Raw genomic sequence first — 11,665 nt, 5'->3', positions numbered from 1 at the left:
TAGAACAACACATAGAGAAAACACTCCAGGACATTGAGACTACAGGCATCTTCAAGGAGGAAACTGAACTCTCCAAGCAAGTGAAACCAGAGATTAACACATGGGAATATATTAAGCTAAGAAGCTTCTGCACCTTAAAGGAAATAGCGCCCAGGATACAAGAGCCACCCACTGAGTGGGAGAAACTATTCACCCAATATCCATCAGCTAAGGGGCTAATCCCCAAAACATACAAGGCACTGATAGATCTTTACAAGAAAAAAAATCTAATCCCATCAAAAATGGGGAAAAGAAATGGACAGACACTTTGACAAAGAAGAAATACAAATGGCCAAAAGACACATGAAGAAATGCTCCACATCACTAATCATCAGGGAGATGCAAATCAAAACAACTATGAGGTACCACCTCACATCACAGAATGGCACACATCACAAAGAATGAGAATAAACAGTGTGGGCAGGGATGTGGAGAGAAAGGAACTCTTATCCACTGCTGGTGGGAATGCAGTCTAGTTCAACCTTTATGAAAAGCAATATGGAGATTCCTCCAAAAACTGGAAATCGAGCTCCCATACAATCCAGCTATACCACTCCTAAAAATATACCCTAGGAACACAAAAATACAATACAAAAACCCCTTCCTTACACCTATATTCATTGCAGCACTATTTACCATAGCAAGACTCTAGAAACAACCAAGATGCCCTTCAACAGACAAATGGCTAAAGAAACTGTGGTACAGATACACAATGGAATATTATGCAGCTGTCAGGAGAGATGAAGTCATGAAATTTTTCTATACATGGATGTACACGGAATCTATTATGCTGAGTGAAATAAGTCAGAGAGAGAGAGAGAAAAACACAGAATGGTCTCACTCATCTATGGATTTTAAGAAAAATGAAAGACATTCTTGCAATAATAATTTTCAGACACAAAAGAGAAAAGAGCTGGAAGTAATAGCTTACTTCAGGAAGCTCACCACAAAGAGTGATGAGTTTAGTTGGAGAAATAACTACATTTTGAACTGTCCTAATAATGAGAATGTATGAGGGAAATGGAAAGCCTGTCTAGAGTACAGGCGGGGTCGGGTGGGGAGGAGGGAGATTTGGGACATTGGTGATGGGAATGTTGCACTGGTGATGGGTGGTGTTCTTTACATGACTGAAACCCAAACACAATCATGTATGTAATCACGGTGTTTAAATAAAATATATATATATATATGAAAGAGACACAGAATGGCTAAATGGATCAAAAAGCTGACTCAAACATTTTGCTGCCTACAAGAAATGCATCTGAGTAGTCAAAATAAACACAAATCAAAGTTGTAAACACACATCAAGAAGAAAGAAGAGGCCTACATAAATAGCTTCATTAAACAGCTTAAAAAAACTAAAAAATTATCAAAAAAATTAACCCAAAATAAGTAGGCTGAAGGAAATTTACATAGCTTAAAGCAGAAATTAATAAATTGGAAACCCAAAAACCAATCCAAAAGATCATGAAAGTAAAATTGCTTCTTTGTAAAACTGAACAATATTTAAAAACTACTTGCAAAACTCACACAAACGAGGGAGATAGAAAAACTTAATAAACTGGAATTAGAAATGAATACGGGAAAGATAACTACAGATAATACAGAGATCCAAAGCGTAATCAGTGACTACTTTGAGTAACTCTATGCCAAGAAACATGAGATCCTGGAATAAATGGGAATTAAGAAAAAAAATAAAAGTCATTACTGTAATAATATCCAGAGACAATAGAGATGAGGGCCAGAAAGTGTGGTGAAAACAGAGAAAGGACTACATTAAGAACTCCCATGGCACTGTTGATCACTAAGATAGGAAGAATACGTGTCTTGAATGCAGGCAGGAGGTGTGGATAGAAGGAAAATGGGGGCATTGGTGATGGAAATTTGCACTGGTGAAGGGGGTGCTCTTTCTATAATTGAGTCCCAACTACGAACATATTTGTAATCATCATGCTTAAAGATATAAAAATTGAAATTTGACTTGAAATATTTTGCAAAAATTGCTGAAATTTTTACTTTTTTATATATTTTTTATTTAAACACCTTGATTACATAAATGATTGTGTTTGGGTTTCAGTCATGTAAAGAACACCACCCATCACCAGTGCAACATTTCCATCACCAATGTCCCAAGTTTCCCTCCTCCCCACCCGACCCCTGTCTGTACTCTAAACAGGCTCTCCATTTCCCTCATACATTCTCATTATTAGGACAGTTCAAAATGTAGTTATTTCTCTAACTAAACTCATCACTATTTGTGGTGAGCTTCCTGAGGTGAGCTGGAACTTCCAGCTCTTTTCTCTTTTGTGTCTGAAAATTTTTATTGAAAGAATGTCTTTCATTTTTCTTAAAACCCATAGCTGAGTGAGACCATTCTGCGTTTTTCTCTCTCTGACTTATTTCACTCAGCATAATAGATTCCGTGTACATCCATGTATAGAAAAATTTCATGACTTCATCTCTCCTGACAGCTGCATAATATTCCATTGTGTATCTGTACCACAGTTTCTTTAGCCATTTGTCTGTTGAAGGGCATCTTGGTTGTTTCCAGAGTCTTGCTATCGTAAATAGTGCTGCAATGAATATAGGTGTGAGGAAGGGTTTTTTGTATTGTATTTTTGTGTTCCTAGGGTATATTCCTAGGGGTGGTATAGCTGGATTGTATGGGAGCTCAATTTTCAGTTTTTGAAGGAATCTCCATATTGCTTTCTATAAAGGCTGAACTAGACGGCATTCCCACCAGCAGTGGATAAGAGTTCCTTTCTCTCCACATCCCTGCCCACACTGTTTATTCTCATTCTTTGTGATGTGTGCCATTCTGTGGTGTGAGGTGGTACCTCATAGTTGTTTTGATTTGCATCTCCCTGATGATTAGTGATGTGGAGCATTTTTTCATGTGTCTTTTGGCCATTTGTATTTCTTCTTTGTCAAAGTGTCTGTCCATTTCTTTTCCCTATTTTTTGATGGGATTAGATGTTTTTTCTTGTACAACACGTACTGGAAGAAATGGATAAATTCCTTGACTCCTAAAACCTTTCAATGTTGAACCAAGATGATCTTGAGTACATGAACAGACCTATCACTATTGAGGAAATTGAAATAGTAATCAAAATACTTCCCCAAAACAAAATCCCAGACCCATATTGTTTCACTAATGAAATATTTCACGCCTTTTTATTTATTTATTTATTCATTTATTTATTTATTTATTTAATTGGTTTGGAGGGTCACACCCGGCAGTGTTCAGGGGTTACTCCTGGCTCTATGCTCAGAAATCGCTCCTGGCAGACTCGGGGGACTATATGGGATGCCGGGATTTGAATCACCATCCTTTTGCATGCAAGGCAAATGCCCTTCCTCCATGCTCTCTCTCCGGCCCCTATTTCAAATCTTTAAATAGGATCTATTTTCATTCCTGTTCAGAGTCTTCCCGGCAACTGAAGAAACAAAAACACTCCCAGTTTTTATGAAGCTAACATTACACTAATACCAATAGCAGACAGAGACACTACAACAAAGAGAATTACAGGTCAATTTCTTTGATAAACACAGATGCAAAAATCCTCAACAATATACTAGCAAATAAAATCCAACAGCTCATCAAGAAAGTTGTACACCAGGACCAAGTAGGATTCATTCCAATGATGCAAGGATGGTTTAACATGTACGAGCCAATCAATATAATACACCATATCAATAAAAGTGCAACATCCCCAGTTTAGAGAAAGCTGGAAACCAGAAGGTTTGCTGTGGAGAAGGAGCAAGGCAGCCACTCTATGACAGAGGCAATGATCCTCGCATGGCTAACTAAGACAGGATCTCAAAGAGAGACCCACTTCCTTGACAAGAAGCTGTGGTATATCTCAACTTAGTTTACTGAGAGTTGTAAGCATTTATTTGGCCTAAATATGAATCTCCCTTCTACTGTACTAAGTATATATATTTATACATTTACCTACAGATGATGAATTCATACAGGCAAATCCAGCCTTGATTAAATATCTCTTTACCTGGAAAGCCTAGCATCAAGAGAAAGAAAATAACTTTGGCATAGCTTACAGTGGAGTTAGTTATTGAAATTGTGTTCTGTATTTAAATTGCCTGCTCCCTCAGATTAAAGGAATCCAGACAGGGACACCTGCTAACTTGATAGTCTTTTAATTTGCATTGGCATTGACACCCAAGGTCTAGCCTCAGAGTAAAAATTTTGAGATGTTAAAATTTTCCTTTTTGATCCCAAGAAAGCCTCTGGACTCTTTTCTGTTTCCTTAATTGAAGTTTGTCTTTAGAAAATGTATAACCCACAAAGGTTTGTAAATTGTCTATTGTGAAAAAATTTGTAGATCAAACAAAATGCATTGATAAGCTTTTGCTAACAAGAAAGTATAATCTTTTAACTTTACAAAAAAAAAAACAAACAGACGTGAGCTGTCACATACCACAAAAGTCATGTCAAAAAATTCTGTTTAAATATCCCACTGTAACATCAATAAATGGATTCAGATTCGACCTCACTTCTGAGCATTTAATCCATTTCTCATTTGACAACTCCTTCACACACCTTCCTGAAGGGGTACCCCATTAATTCCCTTAGTGTCCAGATCAAAAGAAAATGTAAAAGTCATATGACCATATTAATCAATGCAAAAAAAAAGGATTTGACAAGGCACAGTACCTATTCATGATCTAGAATAAATCTCTCAACATGACAGGAATTGAAGGATTCTTCCTCAATAGAATCAAAGCCATTATCTACAAGCTCATGGAAAGCATTATACTCACTAGGGAAATACTAAAAGACTTTCCTTTAAGATATGGCACAAGACAACGTTACCACCTCTCACCACATGTATCCAATATAGTACTGGAAGTACATACCATAGTAATCAGGCAATAAAAATGTATACAGGGAATTTAGATAGGAACAAAAGAGTTCAGGCTCTCACTGTTTGCTGATGACATGATACTATATTTAGAAAATCCCAAAGACTACAAAAAAGTTACCATAAACAAAAGATTTTTATAGTAAAGTGACATGTTACAATATAATATGCAAAATCTATGGCTTTTTTCTTTTTTTTTTTTTTTGGTTTTTGGGCCACACCCTGTGACGCTCAGGGGTTACTCCTGGCTATGCGCTCAGAAGTTGCTCCTGGCTTCTTGGGGGACCATATGGGACGCCGGGGGATCGAACCGCGGTCCGTCTAGCGCAGGCAAGGCAGGCACCTTACCTCCAGCGCCACCGCCCGGCCCCAAAATCTATGGCTTTTTATGAAGAATTAATGAAAGAGAATAAAAAGTTTTTTTTTTTTAGTTTTTCGGGCCACACCCGTTTGATACTTAGGGGTTACTCCTGGCTAAGCGCTCAGAAATTGCCCCTGGCTTGGGAAGTCGGGGGATCGAACCGCGGTTGCAATCTTTCCTTGGCTAGCTCTTGCAAGGCAGACACCTTACCTCTAGCGCCACCTCACCGGCCCATAAAGAGATATTTTTAAAAGATCATATTCACAATTGTGCGTCAGAAAATCAAGTACATTGGAGAGATCTAAAGAGGTGAAATATTTATATAAAGTAAAATAAAAAAACACTACTTTAAGAAATAAAAGAGGATATAAGAAAATGAAAACACATTCCCTGCTGATGGATTGAGAGGAATAATATCATTAAAATTGCAATATTTCTCAACATACTATATAGATTCAATGCAACACCCATAAGGATACCCATAACATTCTTCAGAGAAATATATCAAACAATCTTAAAATTTATATGGAATAACAAACCTCCATGAATAGCTAAATCAATCCTTGTGAAAAAGATGAGAGACATCACTTCCCCCAACTTCAAAATATGAAGCAATAGTTATTAAAAAAGCATAGTATTGAAATAAAACAATATTGAATCAGTGGAATATACTTGAATAATCTCAGGCATATGATCAATTAACCTTTGATAAAAGGGCAAGAAATATGAAGTACATCAAGGAAAGCCTCCTTGACAAGTGTTGTGAAAGAGGTCAACTTTAACACTATGCACAAAAGTCAAATAAAAATGAATTAAAATGGTTGATATCAGAACAGAAACCACATGAGGAAAATATAGGCAGAACACTCTATGACATTGAAAGCTAAAAGCATTTGCCACATTGAAACATTACTGACCACCAAGCTAGTGGAAGCAAAGATAAACAAATGGGACTACACTAAACTCACTAAAAAGAAGCTTCTTCACCTCAAAGGATGTGATAACTAGGATACAAAGACAAACCATAGAATAGTAGAAATTATTCACACAATATTCATTTGAGAAATGGTTAATATCCAAGATATTTAAGGTATTGGTATGATTGGTGGACATGAGAGATGGTCGATTCTCATAGAAAGAAGAAAGATAAAAACCTCTTTTAAGCATACTCCACGGGGCCGGGCGGTGGCGCTAAAGGTAAGGTGCCTGCCTTGCCAGCGCTAGCCTTGGACGGACCGCGGTTCGATCCCCCGGTGACCCATATGGTCCCCCAAGCCAGGAGCAACTTCTGAGCGCATAGCCAGGAGTAACCCCTGAGCGTTACCGGGTGTGGCCCAAAAACCAAAAAAAAAAGCATACTCCACACAAATCCTGCTGAAAAGCCCTTATTTGCACTAAGAAGTGGCCATTCTCCAGTAGGAGGAGTGATGCAGCAGGCATCCTAAAATGGGAGTCAGATACTGTTTTGCATGTTCCACAAAGTCTATAGTCACAAAATGCTGACCATTCAAAACATCACAACACTGTCTTATGAACTGGCAGCCCACATTATTCTGTGATAAAATTTTCCTGAGTTTGGGAAATCCATTTAATCTAATTGGTTGAGCACATGTATTACCATTCCCCTACTGCAATAAACAAGCTATCTCTTTAGCGCTGCTCCTGGAAGGTTACTACGAAACTCCTTTCACTGGTCCTCTTCCAGCCTCTTTGCTGCTGCCACCCTGGCTAGGTGCACTAGCCAGAACAAGATGGCAACACTGGTAGGACTAAGCAAGAAAAAAATTCTCTCCCCATCCAAAAATGGGGAAAAGAAATGAACAGACATTTCCCCAATGAAGAAATACAGATTACCAAAAGGCACATGAAAAATGTTCCACATTGCTAATTATGCAAGTCAAAACAACAATGAGACAACATCTCACACCACAGAGACTGACACACATCACACAGAACAAAAGACAACCCTAGTTGATGTAGCAATACCACTCTTAGGGATATAACCTAGGAACTCCAAAATACCATGTTTAAAAGCATGTTTGTCACAACATTATTTACAATAGTCAGAATCTGGAAACAACCCAAGTGTCCAAGAACAGATGAGTGGCTAATGAAACTGTGGTTCATCAACAGAGTGGAATACTATGCAGCTGTTAGGGAAAATGAAATTGGGAAATGTACATATAAATGAATTGTTAAGGAGATTATTATGCTGAGTGCAATGAGCCAATGGAAGAGATAGAATAATCTCATTTGTGGGATATAAGAAAAGTAAGTCAGTATGATAATAACTTCCAGGAACAATAGATAAAAGGGCCAGGAGAACCAGAGAGCTTGTCACAAAGGCCTGTGAATACAGTTAGGGAAGTGAATCATAAATCCTTGTATAACTTAACCTTGAAACTTACACATCCTTATTTATATCATGTATTCATCAGAAGTGAGTCAGTAAGAATTTCTATCACATTCATCAGAATGAGTCAGTAAGTAATCCCATACTCAATAGGAAATTAGACTCCACCCTTTCAAAGAATTAATGTTAGTTTGTAGACATATTTTAAAATCACCATAAATTGGGGGTGTCAGGGAGATAGTACAAGTAGTTAAGGTGTTTGCCTTGCATGTGATTGTTCTTGATTTGATCTCTGGCACCCCATATGATCCTGAGCACCACCAGGAGTGATTTCTGAGTGCACAACTAGGTGTAATTCATGGACATGACCAAATGTGGCCCCAAATAAAATAAAATCACTATAAAATTTGAAAATTATATTCTAATAGGGCAATATCAAGCAAAAAATTTCAGGTAAAATACCAAAGTTTTTCTACACTCTAGCTACTCTTTTATGAGACCAACTCTTTCCCAATGTCAAGCTCCTATCTCATTGGTCTGCCCTGAGTCAATGCTCATTCTCAGATCAATTTATTACAAAGAGAAATAAGATTAACTTACCTAGTTTAGATAATAATGGTTAATAAATTGAGAAAAATGCAGCCTTCCCATGTTACTGGCTTATTAATCAAATCAGGTTTCTGTTGACAATAAAAGTTGGTGGCTGGGGATGACTGTTGGTAGACAACAATGAAAAACACAAATAACTTTCCATTGCTCTTAAGATAAAAAATAATGTTTTTTTGGTGGGGGGATACATTAGAAGTGCTTGTTTACTTGTGGTTCTATGTTCAGTGTGCTTCAGGGACCATATGGGATTCTGGGGATTGAACCTGAGTCAGTTACTTTCAAGCCCTATCCAATGTATGATTACTCTTGCCCCACAAACTGCACCTTTATTATTTTTATTCTGGTCAACTATATTTCTCCTGCCTTTGACTTTTCATTCTTTTTTCACATTTATTTTGAAACCATGAGATATATTTGCAAAATTTTCATGATTGAGTTTCAATGTTCAAGACATTGCTCTTTTCTAGTGCATATTCTCGCCAATAATATATCTCCAGTTTGTTTTCAACTCTCACTCCCCCCAGTTTGCTTCCTGCCCTCCATCTAACCTCCCACTGCCTGCCTCTATGGCAGATATTTTTCTTTTCCTCCTCCTCCTCCTCTTCCACCTCTTCCTCCTCTTTCGCTTCTTACACTTCTTCCTCCTCCTCTTCATTCTTCTACCTCCTCATTCTTCCTTTTCCTCAAACTTCTTCTTCTTTCTTCTTCTTCTTCTTCTTCTTCTTCTTCTTCTTCTTCTTCTTCTTCTTCTTCTTCTTCTTCTTCTGCTGCTGCTGCTGCTGCTGCTGCTGTTGCTGCTTTATACTCTTTGTTTTCTTCTTTTGCTATGTCATCTTTGTCTTCTGCTTTTTGCCTTTGTCTTCTGCTTTGTTGTCTTTGTCTTCTGCTGTTTTGTTGTTTTTGTCTTTTTATTTGTCTTCATCTTCTTATAATCTCTTCTTCACTCTTCCTTTATTTACCTTATACTGGTTTGCAATATGGTTATTGAAGGAGTATCACACATATTACTTTACCACCTTTCAGCACCCATTTCTTTTCCAGAGTGTTAATTCTCCCCCCCCCAGAGTGTTCATTCTTAACTATTATTGTCATAGTGTTTCCTCCTCTCCCCTAACTGCAGTGCCCTGCTCTTTTTGGCAAGCTTTCTACCATGGACCCTACCTGAAGACCCAAAAGATTTTGGTTTCGCTTACCTTATCTGATTAGAATAATCTTAGTTTTCACAACTGAGCAGAATTTTGGAACCATAAGGAAAGACTATGTCCTAGGCTTCGTCCTAGTATCTATGCCAAAACGAAGCTCACTCATTACAGAAGACTGACTACAACCCTGATGGAGCAGAACTTCTTTAACCATAAAGAATGACTCTATCCTAAACTTTGTCCTATGATCTATGCAAATACCAAGATCTCTAATTACAGAAGACTAATTTTGTTAGCCACAACTAACCAGAACATTTCCTGTCACCATAAAAAAAAACCTTGGGGCTTGATAATGAGCATGTCCAGAGCCTGTAATTGTTCCGATGACAGGTGGAGAAACCCTTTATCTCTTAGGCCAAGGGAATTCCCTTTCTAATTTCCCCCAATACTAACTGTGACTATGCAAAAAAGCACAACCTTGCATTACCAGCCTTCCTTTCCTTTTCTGTCTTTCTTCTTCTTGTTGTTGTTGTTGTTTAGTAGTTGTTTGTTGTGGCTGTTGTGTATTTTGTGTTGCTTCTTCTTTGTTCCCCTTCTTTTAAATTGATATTAATAGCTCCTAGACAGATTCCTCCCAGCTTTTTTTCCCAACAGAACCACAGAACTTGAATCTTCTTGTTCTGCCTCATAAATTGAGGGGGAAAAAGTGGATGGTACCAGGAGAAAACGGTTACATGAACATTGAATGGAAATACATAAAAAATGATCAGGCTTAAAGAACAAATCCAAAGTCAATGACAACAGAATCGAGTTCTACAACAAGTTATATACAAAGGGGACTTGTTACACAAGAAGTCCAGGAGGCAAAGGGAGGAGGTACAGGATGCATGCTGGGAACAGGGACGGAGGGAGGGCAACAATGGTGTTGGGAATGGCCCTAACTTATTGTCACTATGTACCTTAAATATAACTGTGAAAAACTTGTAATTCACATTAGTCACAATAAAAATAAATAAATAAATAAAAACAAAGACACAAAAGGAGCCATAGAAAGAATAATCTTAGTTGTCTTTCCATTCTATTTCCCAGTAACACGAATATGTTTTGACTCTTTGTGCCATAGGATGTTTCATCTCTGAATCTGCTTCAGATCTATAGTCGATGACATTTGATTTTTTTATGTGTCAATATTCTCTTCAGTAAAATAGACATAGAAGCAGAATCTACTTCATGGAGGAATTGTGAGTAGTAGAGGAGTCTGACATAAAGATGGCATACAACATGCTCAGTAATTGGAAAGTATTATTAAGATTGATTATGTGGTGCCAGAGAGATAGCATGGAGGTACGGCATTTGCCTTTCATGCAGAAAGTCATTGGTTCGAATCCCGGCATTCCATATGGTCCCCTGAGCCTGTCATGAGCGATTTCTGAGCATGGAGCCAGAAGTAACCCCTGCTGGGTGTGACCTAAAAACCAATAAATAAATAAATAAATAAAATTATGTGCTTGGTTTGCATTCTCTACTGATGTCCTTGATAGCTATTCTACTTATCCAAAATTATTTGCTTCTCACTATAACGATAATCCAGGTGATATGACAAAAGTACTAAATGTATACAGAGCTGATCACAGGGAGTTCAGAAAGCCACTCTAAACCTCAAATGTAGAATCATTTGGAAATAACATAAAGGAAGTTTCTTTTCTTTTCTCTTTCTGGGACTCCATTCTGTCAATCCAGTGTTAAGGGCTCTATTTTCCACTTCTAGGCTGTTTCCATTTGTAAAAATTTCATGGTTCGGGACCGGAGAGATAGCATGGAGGTAAGGCATTTGCCTTGCATGCAGAAAGTCGGTGGTTCGAATTCCAGCATCCCATATGGTCCCCTGAGCCTGCCAGGGGCGATTTCTGAGCATAGAGCCAGGAGTAACCCCTGAACGCTGCCGGATGTGACCCAAAAATAAAAAAAACTCTCATGGCTCTCATGGTTCTTTCATGGCTCTCAAGGTCATTAAAAATCATAAGCATCACCCTAGAACACCTGGCCATAACAGATATCTTATTAGGGCTAAGATAGCAGAAACTATGGAAACCCCCACCCCCCCAGACGCTAGCCTATCAGTTTAAAATAAAGGTCAGCAAGATGAAACAGCTCTTGTATATATCCTATATAAACTTGCTTGTAGCCCATTGAGGGGGTCTCCTCCTGCCAGAGGTGACCCTGATAATTCAGCTTGGGGCTCGCTGATAAATGGAATTAAAGTCCTGCTTTGTTTTAT

Source organism: Suncus etruscus, chromosome X (assembly GCF_024139225.1).
Source record: "Suncus etruscus isolate mSunEtr1 chromosome X, mSunEtr1.pri.cur, whole genome shotgun sequence".
In the NCBI taxonomy this organism is placed as follows: domain Eukaryota; kingdom Metazoa; phylum Chordata; class Mammalia; order Eulipotyphla; family Soricidae; genus Suncus; species Suncus etruscus.
Note: the sequence above shows the minus strand (reverse complement) of the source record.